We start from the raw sequence: 22,229 nt of genomic DNA on the forward strand, positions 1-22,229 counted from the left end.
GAGCCGCGGCGCTGGTCGATCTAACGCGGAATAAGGAAAGTTCGCGCACGAATCTCATTCGTCGCTCTAATGAAAAAGTAACCGTGCCGCGCGCACCGCTCTCGATAGCCCCCCGGAGCTGTTTTCGTGTTTTCGTATCTAACTTTCCCCGATACACGCCATTCAACGGCGCTCCGATGCAGGATTAATAAAATCGCGCTCTAACCTTCCTAGGGGCAAAGCGAGGCGCTGCCGTGCGCACGGAATTTTGGATTTATCCCGGTATTTATTGACAGCCATTGTGCCCGACCGGAAAAGGATATCCCCTCGGATCTCGCGTTTCTTTTAATTCAACGAAGGCCTGCTCAATGATCGATCGATCACGTTTCGTAGTTCGCTGACGGCCTCGATTCGTGGCATAGTTTCGCTCTCGGTGCAATTCACGGCGACCTCCAAATTGAGTTTTCATTAACAGCCGCGTTTCGATCTGGGGCTGTTGACAGGGCAATGCTAGCACAGCTTATAAATATTAGGGGTACCCGTAAGTAATCGATTATTTGCAAAGAATTTGTTTTGCCTTTAGTTCTGTACCGATTCTGTTCTTTTACAGTTTTCGGTAAAGCAGCCTGTGCTCAAAATATTCTAAAAAGTATAATTTCTTTTTACAACCCTGTAATAAATATAATAAATATATATATAATAAATTAAGGAATGAAAACCTGAATTTTCTACAAAGTTAGTTTTAGATTTCAAAATAACTACTTATGGGTCCCCATAATATTTTCTACCTTTTTTTAACGTTTATAATGTCATAATTTTTAACTCTGGGACTACCAGTCGCAAATCATCTGAAGTATCTAAACTTTTAACCTCCCTCGGAACGGTAACAGTTGCATAATTTCACAGTACTGTTAGAATGGCACATGTTCACCGAAGACGACTATAATTTCTTGTTGATAGCAAAGTGTGTAATTTCGAATGACATAAACCGTTGTGCCACGTACAGCATGCGCTGCAGTGGTATACATTTCAGTATACTAAGAGTGCACTATTCTCTCGGCAAGACGGGACGCGAAATCTTCAATCTAGTCATAACATTACGTATTCCAGCCCGACATATTCTCGGTCAGTTTATTTTACGTTCGAAGAGCAACGACACCCTATTGTGTAATAACAGAGGATAGCTGACCCTGTATTTCAAGCAGGCCAACCGGTACCCCCGGATTCATAAACCACGATGTCCCCGAAGCATACGTTACCCTCATACTTCGAGGATGCTGAAAACTTGAAGAATAAAGCAATAACTTCTGCTGCTACCTTATATTCATGATGCCGAGCGAATATAGATTCCAGCCCCGGCTCCATGCGCACGCGAATCCTCTTCAATTTTCCCGGGACGGGCGCGATACTGAAAATATCGAACGACTGTTCGCTTCGAGATTTCGACTCTGCGGTTCCGGATAGAAGGAGGAAAACTTGGTTGACGAGGGGTCGATCGAGCGTACAGGCAACTTAATTAAGTAAAGTGAAATAAAAGGAGATTCGACGGGACTCGGGGCATCGCTCGCACGGACTGGCTGATGAAATGACCGATGGAGCTCGGGATTTAGCCCGGCAAACCGTTTTAAAAGCTTCAGGTAATTGTTGTTTTATGGAGGTAATCCACTGCGGTGCCGATCCAGAAAGAAGGAAGCACTATGTTTCATAGAGCACCGGAGTATGTCGAGAAAAAAAGAGATTGAACGTTCAAGTAATTTGAAAAATATTAAAGTTGAAAGAATCCACAGGAATAACAAACGAATGTAATGGAAGAATATTAACAATACAATTTGAATCACTATGTATCCTCGAATGTAATGTTTTTTTATTCGTTGATGTCAAAGTATAACTCGATCATTACACGAGAGAATGAAGGATGGCTTTTTGAACACGATAAAAATGTATCGAGCGGATATAATGTTCTTGTAATTTCGATATTGTGCCCTGATAAAGCAAGAATGTATCTCGCTGTATTCTTCGGTAACAAACTAGCCTACGTCACATAACTCAGCAAATTTAAGTGTCAGGATAGGTTGTCTGTTAGCAGAGGCAACTTGGAAGATATCGGTTGACACGTCGCATTCGCGGCACTGCACGAATTCTAGCAAGGAAATGACGTTGCAAAAAGGACAGAAAATTTATGCTGCGAGCTTAGCAAGGACGATATTTTGCAATGGAATTCGGAGCTGCAGGTTTTATCATGAAAAAACGATTTCTGTTTCAGAAAGCCATCCGAAGTATGTTCTCACGACACTTTTACAAAGTGGGACTCATCGTGTGTCTTATTGTTAGATCTTTATGCGTTTCTAGTGTTCAGACATTTTTAAAATACAAGGGAAACGTATAGCTGTTAGTATGAGTTCAGGTATTTCCTGATGTCAAAACAATTGATCATTGCATGATGAGTAGACTGCGGAATTGACGCAATTATGACAAAAACGAGTGCAATTTAAAACAGTGAAAAGATTCGAAGAATTAACGTGTTACTATTATTAATGAGGGAAATAAATGTTTACTTAGTTCTTGTATCTTGGAATGGGCGCATAGAAATTTTATTTCGCACAAAAATCTGAAGTCTAATGACGAATCAGTGAAATTTTTATAAAATGCATATAATGTCTTTTTCTTTTATATAACGTGTCGTCGGTGAATAAACCAAACTGGGTTTTACTATAAATAGAGATGATATTTATTAAACTATAATTAAAGTTTCTTTACATTATTTACATTATTTACAGATCCCTTACCTATAAATAGAGAAACGGCATTTACAGCTTATTCTTCCCTATCTTTCCTTCTTATACTAATTAATAACTTTTCTGTCTCGAATTCCCACTTATCTTCGTGCACGTGTTTCTTCTATTGTCTTATGTGATCTCTATGACCGACAAGTCACGCGGCAAAATTCAACTTTATATACATAAAGTACAAAAAAATAAAATACAATAATATTGGATGGTTCGTCTAAGCAGGCTAAAATTATATTTCGATTATTTACCGACGATTGAACCTTTGAGATGTGGTATTGAACCGTCCCGGAAAATATTGACTCGCACCCCTTTCGCGTTAAACGGCCGATTTGTAGCGACAAAACTCGACCAAGGTCTCCGAAGGAAAAATTGTCATCGAAACGTATGTTTTAATTTCGGAACGTGCACCGTGACGCTGTGTATGTCGCATGCAGCGTAAGAGTGCGCTCACCCCCGTATGCGCGGAGGCGTGCATAACGCAGATTAGAATCGGCGTGTAACGCGGTTCGCCGAGGCGCCGCGGCGCGTACCTAGGTACGGCGCACGCACAGACAGTCCGGGGATCAGCTCGGCTAATTGAATTGTTTCTAAGACCGGCTTATGGCTTAGAAATCTACTTGTGCCGACTAAGGGCACCCACCGGTACCGTTCCGGCCCCCTTTCGGCCCGCCCCCTCCCCTTCCCCCGGAAATATTATCATCGGGAAATTGCCGGGGAGTCCTGCGAGCGAGACTGTAAGTGCGGCTTGTTATCGTTACGCGGGCCGATGTAATAGGAAAGAAAACGGTCGTTCCGGCCCGCGAAATCACGCGGATAAGATTGGCCGACGCCGCCTAATTAAAACGTCTGGATTACCCGGTGCGCCGCGTTTGATGTCCCCGTCCGTGTCGGCCATCGCTTAACAAACCCGGATGTAATTAGCTGTTACGCGCATCCGTTAAGAGGATTAAAATTATACCGGGCCGCCGTCGCGCCTCGCCGGGGGCAGCACGCCCGGAATTGTAACTATTTGTCGTCGAAATTACGGGTACCTCGTCGTTTCGATCCGCCATGGCTTTCTCCCTCTCTCTCTCTCTCCCTCTCTCTCTCTCGCCCCTTCTCGTCTGGGATTGAAACTCGTTAAGGAAATCATCGGAGTCGTCGTCGTCGGGCGAATTGCGCGAGGGTGAACCGTGGAGGTCTGGTAAATAGAGAAAAATGTCGTTTCCTTGAAGCTTTGAGGCCGCGACCAGGTTACATGACACTTTTCAGCTGCGCGCTCCAATATTTGCGTTTGATATTCAGTTCCCGAGAGTTATCTACTTTTCGCCCCCTCGGTCTATTAATTCTTCATGCTTGCGTTAGACGTTTACCAGTTTCGGTGGGACAGATCTCGAGAAACCGTCGTCGCGGTGCCGGCTTTCGAACCGGTGTCTGTCGGGCCCTCGGAATTAATAAAGAAGGACGATGTTTCGCGGATCTGGAGGACCTCTCGTAAGGAAAAATCACCGAGATTCGTAACGAGATTGCGTAGCGGAGAGAGAGAGAGAGAGAGAGAGAGAGAGCAAATAACGGCGGACATGCTCTCGGGCCACGAGCAGGATGTTAAATGTACACATCCCCCGTCTGGTAGACCGAATCATAACGCCGGAAATGAAATTTCTCCGTTGGCGCGTCCGATCGACCCCGTAAATATGTCGGCCGCTATGGGAAAAATCGGCGGGCTCTCAAAGGCCGTTCAATTTGGCCGGTTTTCGCGTGGCAACAAATCGTTTCAGCCGGATGCTTTTAAATTAACGTGACGCGCTGCGGATTAATTCCCTTTTAAATTAACGCTATTATGTACGCGCACGACTTTCAATGAAATTACGCTTTAATGCGATATATCCCCCCGCCCCCGTATCGCCGCGCCACGTATCGCTGACGCCCAGTCGGAACGCTTTAATGGCCATCCATTTTTTATATTGATTGCGGCCACCTTAATTATTCTATCACGGAACTAGTGTTTACGATAAAAGCACTTGTCACTCTCTCGGTGCGGTGCGGCGCGGTGCGCGGGCTCGCTGACACGCACGCATAAATTATTTTTCGCGGCTTGTTTCCGCGCGAAAATACGTATTGTTGCTTAACCGGGCACACGGCCGTACCCCGAAACAACGTACATTCCACCGAATAAATATTTACCGGTTTGCATACAGCTGTCCCGTTAACACTTCCGCGATCCCATTGTTATCAAGAACTCCCGCCGTTCGACGAGAAAAAGACGTGTAAATACCTGGCGCCGTCGCTCGATCGGATATGCGTCGATCGCGTTCTAAGTGCACACAAAATAAATGATATATGGAAATTCGATAATTCAGGCCCGGCCGAGTGGAAGGTAAACTCGGAAAACTTACCGACAACGATACAATTCGCTGAAATCGAACACAAAAGAGCCCGCGAACATCATTTCAAACAAGATTATACGCTGATTATGCGTAAAATGAGTTTCGGAAAATAAGACTGCGAAAGCTACAACGATTTATAGGGAAATTAAACAAATCGGTACTGAAAATTTCATCCCCCTCGCGAATTCATGCATAGAAATATGTTCAAACAGCATCCAACTGCACTAGATTATTAATTTTGCAATTTTTTCAAGATTTTTTCATTGCGAAGTGCACAATACGCGACTCGTCACAATTCATTCTCATTATTTCTAGACGAACCCTTCTGTTAAATTTTTATCCTTTTTGATACAAGCCACATCGTGTTCTCACAACCACGAAACAAGGGATGAAAAATTATTATTAGACCTGACAATAGTACATTTTTTCCATAGTTAATAAGTTTATCCATTACAATACATTTGGCTGTGCCATTTACAAAAATCTTCCTGCACCTTGTTAACAAATTGTTGGACATCCATAACATTTTTATTCCCCATGCAAATAACTATTTTAACCAGTTTCCAGTTGCTGTAACAAGCGCATATTCGGAAGACAATCGACAATGTCTTTTACAACCCCCGAAACAAGGGATGAAAAATTACTATTAGACGTGGCATTACTAAATTTTCCCCTAAATTCTGGTTCCAAATGGACGCTAATAATTTCTCCCCGACAATAAATTACTGCAGTTTGTCCATTACAATACATTTGGTTGTACCATTTACAAAAATCTTCCTGCACCTTGTTAACAAATTGCTGGACAACTAGAACATTCTATTTTCCCTGTAAATAACTATCTTAACCAGTTTCCAGTTGCTGTAACAAGCGCATATTCGGAAGACAGTCCACAATGTCTTTTACAACCCTCGAACCGAGGGATGAAAGATCATTTTACCCTAACTCCAGACCGCCTGGCGATAACGTCTTCGCAACAGTCTCCCAGGTTCGCCGAAAACTCGATCGCAGATCTGCGAAGCTTTTTGGCGCACAGCGGTGCGAATTCCGTCGGCGTCGCAGACAATCCGTTGGCACAATGGCCGTGGTCCAGGGGCGTACACGTGCGAGCCGAACCGTCGCGTCGGTCCTTCCGCAATAAAATTCCGACTGGCGTGCCGGTTCCGTGCAATAATGGCACCGCGGCAACAAAAAAAAAAAAACAAAACAAAAAAAAAGAGGAACTGCTTTCCGCTGACCGAGAGGGAAAGCGCAGATACCAGGGACAGGCGGAGGATGGTTCGGGAAATATGAATACGTTCACGGTGATTCGGTTAATTTTTAACACGAAACAGAGGGCAGCTCGCCGCTGCCGAGTTTCGTCCGGTTCGATGGATGCGATCTATGGGACCGTTCGCTGAAAATCTGCGGGAAAGAGGGCGAGACCGTACCGGAGGGAGGGAGGCGCGAGGTTAAGGGTGTTCCTGGACGCGGCCCCCGGGGGCAGGGGAGACGGGGATTCGTGGAGGAGGGTGTTTGTTGGTGGATGTCGTTCGCTATTGAGGGCTCCGGGTACCAGGGGTCATGAATGCTTGTCAACGGTGAGATATGATGCGTGGATTACACCCCCGCCCCTCGGCGGCGTTGTACCTCGCCACGGGGAAACCCCCTTTACAACCCTTCCCTCCGTCCTACCCCCCATCCCTCTCCCTCTCTCTATTTCTCTCGCTCTCTCGCGCCGCCTTTGCGATCCGGCGAGCACCACCGAGCCACTTGCCGTCACCCGCGCTTCTGCATCGAGAGATTTATAGGAAAATCCATCTTCCGGTCTCGCGGCCTGCACAAAGGTGTTGCGCGTGTCGTCTGGCTCAAGGAAACGGTCGCCCGCCGCCCTCGAATTGAATTTTCGAACCCTTCTGCGGACGACCGGGCACCTGCAGACCCGTTCCACACCCTTTCACAATTTTCACGTTCCTGCGAAAATATCTAATTTCAATTTTAACTCGTTCCCTGCCTTCGAGCCTTTTCTGCTCGACTTCCAATCCGGCTATTTAATATTTTAAAACATCGTAAGCTACTTCGCTGATTTAACGATTGATAACTCTCTTATTTTCCACACAGGGGTTGAAGAACGCTTCTTATCGCTTCGAACTGAATTATTAAAAAGGATGCATTCGCCGCAGTTCATATTTTCGTTCAACCTTGACAGAGTCAATTATTTATAAGCCGACAATGCGTCCCCTTGTACTATTCATTTATTCAGCAATTTTGTCGCGCAGAGTCGCCTGGAAATAAATAGAAGTGCAAAATCGTTATTGTAAATCGTGCCTCGATACAGGGGGCGGCAGAGAAACAAACAGAACAAGGGGAATAAACAGAAGTGCCTGACGATATTACTCGTCGCGAAATGATGTCCCCTGCCATAACCGCATCCCCATCGAATACCCGGCAACGATAAATAGAAAATATGGAGCACACATTCGAAACGACCCAAACAGTTTATCCCACCGCTCGGCACACAAAATGCACGGTACACACAGAGAGAAAGAGAGAGAGAGAGAGAGAGAGAGAGAGAATTAGAGAGAGCAGGACTGTCGGCGTCACTTCCGGCGCTGGGGCTGTCGCCGACGGAGAATTAAGAAATCGACGGAACACGCCGTCTCGTCGGCCCGGATTCGGTAACATTCCCGGTTTGCTGCGCCTGCTACAACTACAACGATTCAATTACTCCGCTTTCCGTCGCAAATTCCGCGCGCCCCGTCACGGAGCACCGTATGACGTCGATCCTATTTCACGTCCTTCCGCCTATCCGTCGCGAAATACTTGTCGCTAGGCGTCGCACGCGCGCAAAACAGGGGGACGGAAAAAGCTTTTCTCTTGTAAGACGAGACGCGGCTCTGCTCCCCTACGCGTCGCTCCTGTCATCCATCTTTCCCCTGCGCTTTTGCACTCGCGAGTTCTGCTGTTTCTGCACACGGTTTTATCTGGTCGACGCGGCGTCGCTCTTCGTCGTCTGCTGGGTCTGTTGCGACCCTCGAGAGGACAAATTTTACGTTCTTTCGATACCCTTTTCTCTAAATACTATTAACCCTTAGCACTCGAATGGCGACTGTAAGGCGCCACTAGAAATTGCTGTATCACTATCCAAAATATTTTCTATTTTATACCTGAAACTGCTACTTTGCAATTGATACTTTAAATTGCTCCATTTTCGTATGTATAACATGAAAAAAAAATGTTTAGAAGGGAAATATTCTAGGTCGAAAGAAATGTTTCGTTTTGGAGTTAAAATAGCTTCGAGTGAAAAGGGTTAACATTGTTAGATAATGTCCCGTATTCGAGGAATTTTTGTGAAAACAAAGTTGTGAACTGTACCCTTACTGTTCGGCAATTTAGGATTTTTCACGGAACTCTCTAAGACAGCCGGGAAATAAAAAAGATAAAAATATTATCAACTAGGGGAGAGCAATTTTGGACCAACATCTTGAAAAATCTTAATCCCTTCTCATATAATTTTCTTCACAGTACATAATATTTTTCCTCGTCGTCAATAATTTCTTAATAGAATATTTTGACTCTGATTCGACTATGTAGTACATAGTATGTACACACGTATCCTGTAGGAAAAATATATTTTCATAGTGTTACCAGTGGAATAAACTGGATTCTGGTGCAACTTGCCCTCATCGAAGGAACCAAATCGCAGATTCCTCGACAATAAAAAATGCTCGAAACAGAACACGTGTGGGGACTGTTCAGGACCGATACGAGCCGAGACTGACCACGATCGCCGGGGCCAGGGTAAACACGGTATATTTGCGACATTGGCTACCCACAATCGAAAGTTGTAGTCATGCAGTCCCGGCGATAGCAGGAGGGTGGAACTATATGTGTTCAAAGGTACCCTCGCAGGGCGAGTCGAAGGGTGACACGCGGGAGAAAGGGAGAAGGGTGGCGTGTAACGTAGAAACGCCGAAAATTCATGGGAAGGTAAACACGCCGTTGAAAACGCGACGTCAGAAATCCCAGACGAGTAGACGTAGCCGGCGAGTAGAGACGACACGAATAACGGGAGCACGCGACAAGATAAAACGCGCAAACGAATCGGGGAAGGGGTGAGAAGAGGTGGGGGGTGTCGGCGAGGACCAAAGAGCGCGGGGCAAGGACTCGTGAAAGGACACGTTGGCGGAAAGGACGACGGCGAAAGTAGAAAAGGAGCAACGTGCAAGGAAATTGGCAGTCGAGGAATGCCGGAGCGGAGCGGCGCGGCGCGAGAAGCGAAACGCTAGGCGCGCCCAAGGAACGAAGGAAGGCTTTCCATCAGGCAAATTGAATAGCATTTGCAGGCTGTTTCGCCGGTAAACAGGCGGATGATAGATGATACACCCCGTAGACACCCCCCAACCCCCACCCCTCTGCCCACCCTTCTTTCGCGCTGGTAACTCGCGCTGTTCGCTCCGCATTTCGCGACCACTTTTCCTTTCCGCTGCTGCCTCGCGCCGGATACGGATACGCCGAGCTGCTCGATTCCGTAATCAACGGCTCGACGGATCCGACAGCGGTGTCTGCCAAAGGATCGTTTGTCAAACTTTCCAGAAACGTACACCCGGAACAACCAGATTACGAACCAGCCCCGCCGCACAATGGAACTAAACGCTTATGCTCTCCGGCAACGAAAAGATATTCCATTTAAAAGCTACAGTGAAACCTGTTTTCGTGCGGTAGATCGGGACCGCGTAAAAGAAACCGCACGAAAAGGAAATAGTCAGAAACTTCATAAATAGCTATTAAAAATAATTTTTTACAACATATTAAAGAAAATTTGCTTTATGCGGTGCAGAGGGACCGCATAAAAAAAGTGTAGGAAATATAGGTGTAGGAATAATTAAATTACACATGGAAACATTTTAAAAAAATTTAATTTCTCATTTTGAACGTGGAGAAATTTTCAAAATGCACATAATTCAATACTACTCGTCGTAGTCCAAAACGCGCTTCTTCTTGTGATGAGAACATTACAAGGGTGGTAAAGTGAAATCTCGATATAAGTCACTTGAGCGGTTCTGGCGAGTGACATTTAGACGAAATCTGTGGTTGCCGAACGTTGCATTTGAAATGCACGGTGCACGCTGGAAATGTAAAAGTCACTATCCGTGGTGGTGTGGGTAGTCCCAGTGACCTTTAAACGCGAGAATCGCAGTGACTTATATCGGGAATTCACTGTATAATGCCAACACAAAACAAATTGCACAAAAAAAAAATCGCATAGAAAAGGACCGCACAGAAACAGGTTTGACTGTATTTTGAAATCTTGTGGAAAATAATATATGACCAAAATTCTCCATCGTCGGATGCACCCCGTAAAATAAATTGCAAGCTTACTTTAAATTTAAATCTTTCAAATATCGTATTGGAGAATCATTGTTTACTAGACTGCGGAGCTTTACGCAAAATAAAAATTTTCCAGCTGAATTGTAACAGACTGAAATGAAATAGAAATTTATTTTCATTCTTAATATGTTTAATGGGTTGAAAATACTGTAACAGTATTTTAAAATTTTTCTAATGTTTTTACTGTTTTAAAATACGCCTACCCATTTTTGTCAAAAATGCATAAAATCTTGCAGGACGCATCTACTTGAAAGAGAAGTGCATAGAAAGTGATTGAGATTATTTGAGAGAGTATTATATGAGAGAGTATGATGCGACCTAATATATTTAACTCACGATTATCGAAATTGTAAAGATGCATTATTCAACAAATTAATTCTTTCAAATGGTCAAAAATTTGAGTAGAAACATTTTCGTTATTCTCATAAACTAGTACAAAATAGTCGCATTTAGAGCCCCGTGAACCTACTGTCAACCTTCACAAGAAACAATTGTGTAACTATGTCATTACGTAAAAATCCGCTAACAGCTAAATGGATGATTTATGGTTGGCAGAATATTTTGGTGACTACTTAATCTCATTGAATAGAGTGCAAGGAGCTTAGTTGCGTCGAGCGTTAGCGCATGGTTTGCCGATGGAAATTTTTGCTAAACAACGGGGCGAAAGGCCGCGGAATCTGAATCCGATTGCCGGAGATTAATTCTTCGGGTAGCCGCGGTATAATTATGTAACCTACGCATAGCGTTAGAAATGCGGAGCGTGGCGCGGGCCGAGAAGCGAGTTTTCCTGCGGGCGCGGCGAAACAAAGCCGGGTATTAAACGGGCTGGTTATTAGAACATTTGTAAAACGCCGCTTACGGGCTTTATTGAAACGGCACATGTATTCCCGTGGAATTACCGGTTGAATATTCGTAGTTTGTTCACGAACTTTCCAGCCAGCCAGGTTCCGGTGCCGGCGTGCCCTCCGCGCAGGAATCAGCAAGCTTTTTCCGCGGAGAGTTCGTTCGCTCGCGTTATAATTAAAACGGGAACAGGTCTTTCCTGTAATCCGTTCTTTACAAATTAAGGCTGCTCTCGCCGGTTGAATTTCATTTCGCCGAGGACGTTTCAAAAGCGTTCTGTAAATTCGCTAACCGGTGGGATGGTGGGGGAAGGCAACGAAAACAGCTTGTGTCGGCCGGCCGAGCATTTTCGATTGAATTGTGTTTAAATCCCGGAACTATCCCGGACGAGATTGTTCCGAGTTTCGGGGGGCCGACGATTATTTCATCAATTTCGCGGATGATACGCCGGCTGCCGTACACAATGGCCCGTCACTCGGAACCGGGACACCGGCCACCCCACGAATTGGATCGCCGTAATCGGACCGGATAATTAAGAGCTACGACTGCAATCGAGTTGCGATGCACCGGAAACGGGAGCGGTCCCGCGCTCCAAGACGGAGAGGGCAACGTGACCGTCGTCGCGTCGGTGCCGTTCCCGGGCCGCTTAATGGCCTTACGTGACCGTTAATTACGGCCCGCGATCGAGAATCTTCGCAGTTACTTGCCCGAGACCCGATTAAGTAATTCGAACTAATTTCTGTGTTTCGTTCGTACCGATTGCGGGTACTCGCCGAATTGATTGCTTACTTACGCCAATAATGCTCGCCCGTTTTCTGCGAAAAGCGGTCAAATCGTTTTTCAAAAAAGTACACACTCTTAGCTTTGGGACGTGCAAAACACAGAAATAAAAATTTTACATGTTTCACGGTCGTCTGAAATTAACCTGAAAAGATTACGATTTTAAATTTCTCTACTCGAAGATACGAATGAATAGTAAACAAACGTCTGTAAACATTTGGTAAGGTACATCCAAAGAAACATAATTATCTTCGTATAACAAGTTTAACCCTTTGCACTCGAGTGGTGACTCTGAAAATCGCCACTAAAAATTGTTGTGGCATTATTACGAAGAAATTACATAAAATATTACAGAATATTTGTTGCATTGCAAAATTTGTATTTAATAGATTACTAAACATTTGAATATTATATGTGGAAATCGGATCAGCTTCGTATGAATAAAATGAGAATACTCTGAGACGGAAGAAAAAATTAGTTTTGGAATTAAGATAGCGCCGAGTGCAAACGGTTAGTTTATTTTCTGTTCATAATTTATTTACGTGTGTTCAGTCACACCAACGTGGAAAAAAAGCATAGACATTTTGCGCAACCTCTTCCAATTTGAATCAATAATTTATTCATCCTCTGGAAAACGTGCAAATTATTATTACGTAGACCTGCATCTGTGATAAGCAGATTATTATCGAAAAATAAAATTTCCCCGGAGCAGCACGGTGGTTATAACATTTATTTTCTGCTTCCGTGATTTTACTACTTTGACGCTAAAGCGGGAATATTAAATAAACATAATTCCCCCGGGCACATTTTATTATATTTCTCGAGTGGCAAAATATTCTCGAACCCGTCTTGGAAATGTTACGATCGAACGTAAGACGAGGTGAATGGGACGATAGTATTCAGACGAAAGGAGAAACGAGGGATCGATACTTCATTCTCAGATTGCAATAACGCCCGAGAACCGAAGGTATAAAAATTGCGCCAACCTCCGGTAGATTAAGACACTGTGTACGTATGACACTTGGTTGCCTCGTCTCCGGGATTCCATAATATCCCTGGGAAAATTGTTCTTCATGTTCGTTTAATTAACTGTCAAACGCAGCTGCGGCCTCGATCTCTCAATTTATAAAAGACGACACTCTTTACAAAGATATAATCCATTCCCGAGGCAATCTCGGGGAAATTATGATAGGGCTAGATCACTCTTGCCGGGATCTTTCAAGGAAGGTCGCCGCTCTCCTGAAGTATAACATGAAGAGCAACAGGAGAATATTTTTCTTGGCTGACTTTTCTCCTGACTGAAGTTCCCCCGCAATATATGCATAATATGATAATGCAACAGTGAATTTCTCTTGTTACAACAGTACACGAATTAATTTAATGCCGTCAGGCTACGTCACAAATGTCAAGAAAGGTCAACTTCTAACTAATTCTTCTTCTGACTGATGCTCTCCAGTACAAAAAGAAAAACAGCAATTTCTGTTTATCACCATTATTAGTGATAACCCAATTTAATGTACAAAATATTAATGCAAGAATTTACTGAACAGCGTCGAACACGTTCTCAGACTCGGTCGAGGAAGCCGAAATAGTGAAGGGACCCGCGTAAAATATTAAACAAACGACAATACAGAGCGAGAGGGGGGGAGGGGGGCAGGCACGAAATTTCGACCGGGTTTTATTTCATTGCTTAATTATAAAAGTTGTTCATAATGCAGGCGCCCGATGGGAGCGTCGGGCATGAGACGACCGGCCGGCTGCCCGGCTTCATGGTAATTCCCAAATTAATTAAAAGAAAAGTCCCTCTGCTACTGAACTCCCCGCGGCTCCGTTCTGTCACCTTATAAAAGTCGTAGACTCGGAGAGCCTGGGACGTGTGCAGCATCGGCCAGCGTGGCTGTTCTCTCTTCATTTTGCATTTCTAAGCGGCGAGGGGGGGGGGGGGGGGGAGCGTGGCTGGCCACCTAGCTGAGAGCAAAGTGCAGTAACGATCATCTACTTTTTTCCTTTTGTTTCAGGTGAGTATTCTCGAGGGAGCGGTTCCTTAATCTGTACACGTTCGTCCAGGGTGAGTGCAACGACGCCACGCGGCGACCGAACGATCTAATTTTAATCTACGGACGCGAAACTTGACGAAAAGTTGCGAAAACCGGCGAAGTCCGGAAGTACGGTAACGCCTCGACGGTGGACGCGGTTCTGCCTCGACAGTTCGCCCGGAGTCATCCCCACCATTTGTCGTTACGCTTCGCTGGCGACGAAATCGATTCTGGTATCATTGTAATCAAATTTTTATACGTTTTCCGTGAAAAATGATCCTACACTAGATTTAATTTACATGCACAGTGCACACACGATTCAGGAAAAGAAGTTAAGAAGAGTCGCTATATTATGAAAATACAAATAGAGGCAAACCAATAATGATAGCCACGATAATAGTAAAATGTAATGCGCAATCTAAAATGAAAAAATCGTAATTCCCGGATCGCAGCGACCTCGTTAGTGGATCCTACACTAGATTTAATTTACATGCACAGTGCACACACGATTCAGGAAAAGAAATTAAGAAGAGTCGTATAATGTATCCCTACATTATAAAAATATATAGCCACAATAATAGTAAAATATAATACGCAATCTAAAATGAAAAAATCATAATTCGCAGCGACCTCGTCAGTAGACGCGCTACGGTTCCGCCGAGCGTCTAGCATCGGGACGCTACCGTACTATGGAAAATTTGCCTAACCGCGATATCCTGGGCTAAATAATTTCGATCGTTTATCCGGTGCGCCGTCCAGGCATCGTGGTTGCATAGGAGCCGGCGAACTGATAACAAAAGTGGCATCTGCATACTGCATACGATCTCTTGAATACGACGCGGAAAATACCTGGCCTCTCCCGAGTTAGCGAGCATGTGTTATAGCTTACGGTGCATAGGGGCGCACTTAGCGCGGTGCTTGTGTGTTGGTCGTCGCCGAGGGACGGCATAGAGGGGGCTGACGAGAGAGTGTGGACGGAGCAGACGGTTGTAAGAGATCGCCGAGGTGGTCAACCAGTCTGCGATTCTGTCTTTTTCAAGCTCGCTCGTCGGGCTGCCGAACACTACTACAATAATCACCTGAAAAACGATCGGATATCCGGTTTCGCCGGGAAGTTTTCTCATCTTCGTTGTAGGAGACATGGCCGGTTGTACAGAGGTGGAAAGAAAGTTGTCGCAGAGAACGGTGTAATTCGTAGCTCGAGAAATATGAATTTAATCAGCGGAATTTACGGTTCCAAAGTTCCTCGGACTTCTTCGGCCCCGAGTCGATAAAACGAGCTCGAGCGTTATCGGGGAATGCCGTCCGATAAAAAAAAAGGTAAAATGTCGCTAATTTAATCTTCGTCTGCTGTTTATATAACGCGATCAGACATCAACGCTCGAACGCTTAAAATCCCGCTCGAAGGCAGTAGGAGGACAGGAAACAAACTCGTTGAATTTTTCTCGTTTCATTTGATCACGGCTCGGCTCGGCTCGGCTAGGCGCGGTGAGATTCCCGACACCCCTGTAGGAGTCTCGGTGTCTGGATGGCAATCGATTTTCCTCTGTCGTCGTCGACGTCGTTGTTACTGACGACGAATATTCACGAAGTCATCCGAGTCATTGACATTCACTGGGCGACGGCGGAGGCGGACGACATCAAGTGCGTGATGTTGGCGAGGGGAGTGAATCTCACACATGCACCCTGCGCCGCGCCGCGCCGTTGCACCCGCCACTGCACCGTTGCACCGTGCATGCGCTCGCGCGCGCACAAACCCGGCGAGCATACTGCAACGGGGTCTCGCCCTCTTCGTCCCTCGCGGAACATCGATGACTGGGCTACCCCTTTTCGAAAGAAACGACGAAACTCCTCGTTTTCAAGGATCCCCGGGTTTTGTGCGACCCCGTCATCCACCGCGTCGATGACTATTAAGCGACGCGCAACAATGATTTCACGCATCTCATAAACGCGGATCCTTGCCCCCTCACCTCTGTCATCGTCGAGCGAGCAAAAAAAAACATTCACAAACGAAAAATGCTGTCTGAGTAGGGGGCGCGATGACACCGAGGAATCCGGAGTTCATGACTCCACTGATGACGCCGCGGGCGTTTTCGCTCCGGACAAAATTCGACCGTGCTCGGAAACTGCTGCGGCAACTTTGTATTAAAAGCGGAAAGTTTTCGGATGATTTTATTAACGTTGTAGCCGATCAAACTTTTATGTTATGAACAAAATTCAAGTCTTCTCGAAAGGACACAGAGAAAAACCAGAAAGCTGTCTGATTTTAAAGTGTTGAATTATTATAGTCTGCCATGGGTGTTGAATCTTTTTTCAGTGGAATGTTTTCATCACGTTCTTGATGGAAATACGTCGCAATTAAAACCCAAGATGTTTATCAAAATATTGATCTATTAAACATATGGAAAACAAGGTGGTTGCTTGTGGAAAATGATTACAGGAAATTTTAATTCGTGTCAGGGTTTCTTTCAAGTTTTTTCGGTCGGACACTTCCACCCCCTAAGAATTTATGTCATAGGAGAAGTACACAGAAAACAAACTTGATCTGTTGAAATCAAAAAATTCGATTAAACATTCACATTGTAACTTTAGTTTCCCTCGAACGATTTTGTCTGTGCGAAAATTGAGTTGCTACGATGATCATGGATATGAAATTGATGAAGTCCGCCATGATTTCGTTGGAGTATTCCGAAGATTTGCGGAGAATCGGAGAAAAAGCGGAGGCATTCACCGGGGAAGTAGGGTCGTAGGTAAGGGACGCGTCTTAGAGCGAGTAAGCTGATCCGCGATTTCGGAAAAGTTCCGCCCGACCGAGCGAAGCGTTTTCATCGCATAGAAATTCGGTCGTTCGGAACATCGCGATCGCGAGCTGGGGCTAAATGAAACGGCCTTTTGTCTCGAACAATATTTCCTTTCTCCCCTCCCCTCGCCACCTCCACCGCCGGTGTTCCGTCGAGATAGTATTTCCCGGGTGGTTGGCGGGCGGAGAGCCCCCGGACGCTTTCACGGTAAAGTGGAAAGCTTCTTGGAGGAACGTGGCTGCGTGGCTCACTTCGCCGGTAATATAACGAATGGCAAAGATCGTTGCATTAGGTGCGTTACTCTTATCGACTCCGCTCGACGACCCTCGAGCGTGTTGGTGCAGGATTCGCGCGCCGGGGGAAAACCACCGGCAGGCAGAAGCAAGCAGAAGCAGAATCAGAAGCGGAGGCAGAGGCAGAGGCAGAGGCAGAGGCAGAGGCAGGCACCCCCGTCAAATCCACTTGGCCCGACCAATCGCATTCGTCCTCTCCCGCGGCTACCACCGTACTTCGTACTTGAAGTGGCGGACGAGACGGATCTCTCCCTCTTTAATTTCCACGCGACGCAACTTTTGCATCGACGTCCTCGTGTCAGTGTACGCCGACGCCACGCCGTCGTTAGGGAAAGTTCACTGACGCGCGCCACTACCGAGACCGCGCATCAAGAAACAAAGAGCACAGCGCAACGCGTTTACCTCGCGAACGGATCCACGAAAATCCGTGCTCCAATTCCACCGTTTCTTTTTTAACCTCTCCACCCACCCTCCTTCTTTCTCTCTCTCTCTCTCTCTCTCTCTCTCTCTCTCTCTCTCTCTCTCTCTCTCTCTCTCTCTCTCTTCCCCTCGAATCGTACCAGAATCGTTTTCCGATAGAACCGACCCCTAATAAAAAAATTCGCTCCCATCGATTGATGACTTAAACGTGATTTTGCAATCCCAACGGTATTCGACGTGAATCTCCGACTCGACGATTTTCGACTTTTTATGCTTCTTGTTACTGGAATATTGCGATGTGCTAAATTAGGTCTCGAGGCAGCCGCGAATATATATTAACGCTCGACCTAAACGGACTGATATATACTTCTTTATCGTAATAGCAGGATTGAATTTATTCGGATTTTTATGGTAACTTGAATAAAAAAAAGTATACTAAAAAATTTTTATAACTTCGAGAATCGTAAAAGAAGAAATCCGACATCCATTATTTTGACGGCCTCGGTAGTTTTAGTGTTAAGGAGTTAGGCCACCTGGACACCGTTACACCTGTGTAAAATTCATAGTATCATTTTGCAATTTTTTCTTGTAATAGGATGAAATTAGGGAAAACTTTGGAACACAGTTTTTATTGTGCAAGTCATGAAGAATTTTTCTGTATTCTTCTTTCTCTCTTTTTTTACAGAACATCCGAGTAGTGCTAGTAATTAGTACCACCAAACGACCATTTTGGTAGTAGCATACATTGCAGTCTGAGCTGAAGCAATTTGTAGTTTGTCCGTAACGTTTAAACGCGTGGGTGGATGAAACAGGCGATAATAAAAAAAAAACAATTTTCTGAAGACTTCAGAGTGGAATCCCCTTTAATCCAGGGCTCGATTTTTACGGACCATTTTTACCAAAAGAAAGAAAACTTTAGGACAGAAAAAGATTGAAATGGTACGATTCTTGACAGAAGGGACAAACCAAGCAATCTATATTCCGGTATTTTCGCTAACTATCTTAGGAATAAACATGAAGTGTTAACCCTTTGCACTCGGATGTTCCCTCTGAGGGGACATTATAAATCTATCATAGACGGGTTCGAGTGTGAAGGGCTAAAGTTTGGCCGTCTGGTACACAATTCTCTTTAAATCGGCATTTTTCACGTCACCGATCACTCGACGTTAGGGGCTTGCTAGAGCCAGACATAAAATCTTCGAAACAGCATGGAACGATCGTTTCAGTACGAACAATTTCGTACGTAACTAATTAAAATCGCGACGATACCAAACTCTGACCGAAGAGTCGACTGATTCTCACTTCGAAAACTTTAGTTAGTTAACTCTGGAATCGCGATCGTTTTATCAGGGATCTCTTCCAGCTGCTATCTCCGATAATTGATATCCGATTATAATTTTCCGGGCTCGCAGGATTTCACTCACCTCATAGTCGCCGGCGAAATCTTATTTACACTAATACTCGACGGCGGGAAGTCCGCGCGAAGGAGCAACTTTCCCTGGGTGGAACTTTAATAAGTTTTCTGAGGGGGATTGCTGTCCGTTCAAATATTATCATTCATGCTTTCGTAATAATCCGTGGAGTCGCTGACATGGATACGGGGGGAGGGGGGGGGGAGGAGCAGAAGGAGAAGGAGGAGGGCTGCCGGTGGTCGGTTGTTGAAGAAGACCTCGGCAGTCTGGTTGGATCGAGTTAATAACAGGTTGCGCAAGGCCAAAAATTCCGAAACCCCGGTCACCTAGCGCGACCGGTGCCGATTGTCGGTTGCCGGTTCCAGGGACGTATCATTACGTCCGTCCCCCTTGTTCTGTTCAATTTGACGCGGTGGAAAAAGCGCGGGGGCGTTGGTCGGGCCGGCACACGTCTGCCAGACATCCGGTAGCCGCCGTTATCCTTCCGAGACCGGCAATCTTGGCCGAGTTTCGCGAGGGATGCTCCCCGAGCTGGGTCGTTACGTTATTGCGAATTATATCGTGTTTCCGGCAGCTCCAGGAGGGATTTCGGCCTCTCTCTCTCGATGGATAGCGCGCGCGGCCTGGTTCGAGATAGATTTTGTCTGGGATTATTAGATGTTTGGTTACCTTCCGATAATTACTCGTGGAATTGCTTCAGTCGACGCTCGACCGAGCCTGTCTCTCTCTCTCCTCTCCTCTCCTCTCCTCTCCTCTCCGGTGATAATCGATACGCGACGATCGATCCGACTATAGAGAATGCCATGCCGGCCGACGCGCGTGTAAAGTCGTGTGTATGAATATACACCGGGGGTACACACAGGGCCCAGGCTCGTTTATTGTGCTCGCGGTTGCACACCACCGCGCCGCGCCGCGGCGTTTCCATCGATTCGTAGACGCGTACGCCGCGAGAGCTCGATCTCTAGTGGATTCTGATTATCAACCGGACGGAATGATACTCGACTCGTGCGCCCGCGTCATCCTCGAAAAAATTCATATCGATTTTACTCTCGATGTCGTAATATTACGTTACCGTTGCCCCCGACCGGATAATCAAAACCGCCACTACACGATCGAGACGTCGCGCGGCCCTTTCGAGAACGATGCCCTACATCCCTTCCGATACGTCGCATTGTTCTTCGAAGAATGCTGAGTGTGAATAAAAAGCTCGCGAGAATTATTAACACGGCGGGATCGGATTACAGTGAACTCTCGATATATGTCCTGTACCGTCCAGGAGACATTCCCGAGCGGTGATCCCTCGTAGGGTACACCCCGCGGTAGTGGGGATAATTCCGCGACGTTTATCATCCAGGTCTTGGCGACGTATATAGAAAAATTACTGTACTCAGTTTGGAAAGCAGGAAATAGTATGTTTACATACAAGGGTGTATCGTCATCTTGTGTCAACAAGGTGACAGGATCGAGTTCCGCTCGTAAACAATACGAAGTCAATGTCACGTGAAGGGTACAAGAGCATTTACACACGAAGAGTGTACACACAACTGTTTTTATTTTCGTTCTGTGGACTGTTATACAGTTCCTCTTTCGAAATGATTTTTAGCATCCTCCTGTCTCCGTATTTTCGATTTTCTGAATTGGACGCTTCTCTTTTCGGACGACGCAATCAGTTGCAGGACGGATTGTTTATTCGCCACTGTACATAATTACTTGTGCATGTAACTTCGTCTAGTTTTTTTTTTCTTTCGGCTGCCGGCCGTGTACGCGTGTTGCATACAGCAGAAACGTCAGCGGAGCATTTCTTTTAATTAAAAACTCAATTATATCGTTACACGCTTCCAAGTCAAATACGCAAGGACGTTACACTGCTGGAGAGTCTGTTGCGTGAGGTGTTTTTCCTGTTTGTTTGCGTACGCTGCTGACATTATTTTTACGATCATTTTGCACGTTGCATTATTTTAGAATAGTATGGAGTATTATAAAATATATTTCGAATATATCTGACTCTAAACGTTGTTCGAAATAAAATTCTTCGGAATACTAATTCGAACACATTCGAAGTATGTACGATGGAAACACTGTGCTGTTGGATGTCGATCTTCGAATACACGTTCCCTAAAATTGAAAATTGCACGAACACGGCTTGCAGTGCAGGGAATAAAATAAAGCGTTAAAAAATGTCATATAAAATCTAGCCAACTGTACAAAATCATTCGGCGTCCAGTCCGATTTCGTTTCGACAAAAGTTCACAGTTCATTGGTCACGCAACGAGTTGCCCACTACGGATTCGTGTTTACATTTTTACAGTCATAGAATCGTCGAGAATTTTCTAATACACGTACCGACGAATCAAACAAATTCACGGTAAAAAGATACGGATATTATTCAATAATTTCATTCGTTTCTTTCTGTAGAAATTTTAACAGAAGCAAGATTTTGACAAAATCAGAGTAATTTAATTAATGAAAGCGAAACTAGAAATTTTCAATGTATCATAGGGGATGTTGTTTTAACCCTGTTGAATTCTAAAGATCATAATACAATTCGGTTTATTTGGATACGTCACAACAAAAATGTCCAAACCTGGTAAAAAAATCACCGTCAGTCGTACATGTGACAAAAATTGACGTTAAAAAGCAGTTAAAAATTGAGAGATCAGTGATCAAACATGTTCGACGGACGGTGCAAAGATCCAAAATGAGTTCCAACGGGAACAATGTGAATAACAAACAGTTAGCTTCAAGTTTTCCGTAGACAAACGTCCCGGTGTTAGGATCCGGCGGGTAAAGTGACCATTGTAACGGTCGGATGCCAGACGAGCTCTCCGATGCGTCTCGGAATCGCAAGAACGTAACAAAGGGAGGACCCATTTGCGCAACTGGTAGATAGAGATTACCGGTAGGCGTGAATGTCACCTTTGATCGTAAATACTTCAGGTTCATTCATCCCTGAATGTCGCGGCTCCTCGTTTCTAGTGGACACGCCTGAAAGGAAACTCGACTCTTGCATACCTGGCAGATCCGCTTTTGAGAGGCTCCTTGGACGCGCAGTCGATGCACGGGGAAGGCCTGATATACCGGCGAGCGCAGTTCATTCTTCGTCGCTCATAGTAAATGGCCGTCGAGCGATCGAAATCCGATAA

The sequence above is a fragment of the Halictus rubicundus genome, chromosome 3 (genome assembly GCF_050948215.1).
Source record: "Halictus rubicundus isolate RS-2024b chromosome 3, iyHalRubi1_principal, whole genome shotgun sequence".
Taxonomy (NCBI): Eukaryota; Metazoa; Arthropoda; class Insecta; order Hymenoptera; family Halictidae; genus Halictus; species Halictus rubicundus.